Raw genomic sequence first — 2,909 nt, 5'->3', positions numbered from 1 at the left:
ATAATAATCAAGAAAAAAATTGATATGTTTAATAAAAATAAGAAAAAGAAAGACTTTATATGTTTATGATCTATGCTAATTGTAACTCTTGTGTTAACAACTTCGATATTACTTTGTCTGAACATCATAAGAGAATGATGCATATAATTTTTATGAGCCTAGTAAAATTTATGTACTCAGAATCTTGAACGCACCCAAACGGATTTTCAAGGACCCAAATCATCGATGTTAATGATGAACCATTATTGCCGGCCGACGTTGCGGAGTCCACACGGTTGCCCAAGAAAAGCCAGAACGTCAAGTTCCTTTGTTTTCAGCGTTATCTTTGTGCCTTTATCCTGATCCCTTGCTGTCTGTGATTGATCTCACCTTTCTCTTTGTGTGATAGTCTTTCCAATTCCTTTCGTTTCTATAGACAAAGCCATGGCCGTCTGAAGGCTCTTCCTCTCTGCATTTCTTCAGGTGTTGTTCGACAGGTTGGTGCGGGATAACTTATCACTCTTTCCATATGAAAAACGGGATACTTTCTGAGTTAAAGCTGTGGAAGAAGAAGTTGTTACTGATTCAGGCTGAGAAATTTTGGTTGGATGCTGCAAATTTAGTGTATGGTGTGGACATCTTGGACTAGTATGCCACTCAAGTCTTAGAGCACAAGTTTATGACACAACAACCTTCCAATAAATTGCTGGTTATTTCTCTTCTTGGGTCCAAGTGCATTGATCTCTGACTTGATGTGAAGTCCAAGATACAAGAAATAATTGAACTTTTAGAAGATCTCTCTGAACTCAGAAACGACTTTGGACTGAAAGAGATGTGTTCGGTGTACAGGACCAGTAGTCTTCTTCTTGATGTTAAGGGCATTGACACGGGTAGATGCTGCAAAGACTATGCTTAAGGATGAATTTCTAGTTCCAGATAGTCGAAGTTCAAAAGTTACTTGTAGTATGATAAATCAGCAGAATTGTTGCCTTGTTTGTTGAAGATTTGTTTCTTATAGAGAAAAAGGTGGGATTCCAATCATTATTATAATATATAGACATACAACATTATTTATTTCTTTCAGACAAATTAGTGCTGATCATAGTTGCACAGAATTATATGAAATTTTATCTCGAAAAAGTATATGCTTCAACAAGATTCACACGGTACATTAAAAATTCTTAAAGGGATTGACGACTTACCTGTCCCGTGACAAATGGAACTATTAAGTTGAGTAAATTCATCTAGGCCAGAGGCAGCCATACAGTAAAACAACCTTCTTTTGAAACACTTTGGTAGTGCCATATGGAACCGTCCTGGAGCTCGAGGCTTTAATCTTTCCTCAGCAGTACCCAGAACATGACTAACATTAGCTGCTCCTGCCGAATAAACCAATTTGAAAATGGGAGAAATAAGTTCCAGTATCATAAGGGTTTTAAAGCATTATACGGAATTGCTCCAAGACAATTCATTTAGTCAATATTTAAGTGATTTGTTACATGAATGACTACTCGATAATCAGAACAGACAAACCAAAAATAAGAAGTTGCAGAAACATCATACTGGTCAATCAGCCACATCGAGAGAGAAGACTAGAGATTACACCTATATATATGTGTTTTATTAGGTTGAGTTCGATTGATTCAAGTCCTTTTCAGTAAATCTCTATAATATTAATTCATATTTATTTCTGGGGTGCATGAAGCTAATCATACATGCTATTTGTAATCTCAAACTCATTCGGTAAAGCCATTTTCTCATTCCGCCCACTATCAAAATCTAAAAATAACTTTTACTCTATGCACTCACTTAAACATCAAATACTGAAGTAATGAATTATTTACATACCCATTAATCATTTAATGGTTAATATCTATTACATAACCATTTTTATGAGTTTTAGAATTTAGATTTTTTTCGTGCTAATTATTGATGCAAATAAAACCTATAAATTATACTTTTACTACATTCTAGCAATTGGATAACGTTAACATTTAGACTATCACGCACACACATATTAAGCAAAGTTTATGCTTTGAAGCACCTGCTACCCTGACTCTCAAACTTAAAAACACCATTATTTTCATCCTACTAACTCACTTGATCTTCATTGCGACAATGCATCGAACACTTGAAAATTACCAATAAACCAGGCAAATCCATTACATTAAAATAAGAAAACATTAGTCAAAAAGATTAAAATAGTCATCCATTAACTAACCATCGGAAAAATTAAATTTTCTCGAATTAGAGTTCCGTTTCAAGAAAAAATTCTAACCTCCATAAACAGGTCCGCAGCTAGCAGCTTCCTAATTTGTAAAAAAAATTGTCTCAAGCTGCAATAAGGAGTTTTCACTTGTAGAGTTTCATGTTCAGAACAGCTGTTGTCAAAATCTCTTGGAGTTTTAGTGAAACCCCCGCATGAATGATTCTTAAATTCATTAAGGGAACCATTCAATATTTTCCCAAAATGATAATATCCCAATTCTCCCATTTTCCTAAGGCTCTACAGAACAAATGAAAGATTGCATATCTTAAATGATGCTACATTGACTTCAATAATACCACAATTCTTTCACGGTAACACAGTTTCTCTTCATTGTGGCGTTTCATCGAACATTCTCTTCCTCTCAAACCGTAGTTTTGTATTGCTCATTGGAAACGATTCTGGCTTTGAGCTCCAGAACCCGGGTCTAATTTATAGGTTAAATTTTTAGAAAGACTTTAAAATTTAGGGTTTGATGGGAAGTGTTTTTTTTCATTGGTTTGGTGGGTTTTTAATTAGACTGGTTTTAAGATGTTTTAAAACTATTACTTGTCAGATTTTTGATGTATTAGTTTTGACTAGCACAAAAACCCTAGAGTCAGTGTAGCGTATTTTTGAAAGGTTTATAAAACCCCCCAAATCAGAGTGTTTTGATTGGTTTTAA

This window comes from Pistacia vera, unplaced genomic scaffold (genome assembly GCF_008641045.1).
Source record: "Pistacia vera cultivar Batoury unplaced genomic scaffold, PisVer_v2 Contig67, whole genome shotgun sequence".
Lineage (NCBI taxonomy): Eukaryota > Viridiplantae > Streptophyta > Magnoliopsida > Sapindales > Anacardiaceae > Pistacia > Pistacia vera.
The sequence above is the reverse complement of the archived record's forward strand: the minus strand, read 5'-3'. Positions refer to the sequence as shown.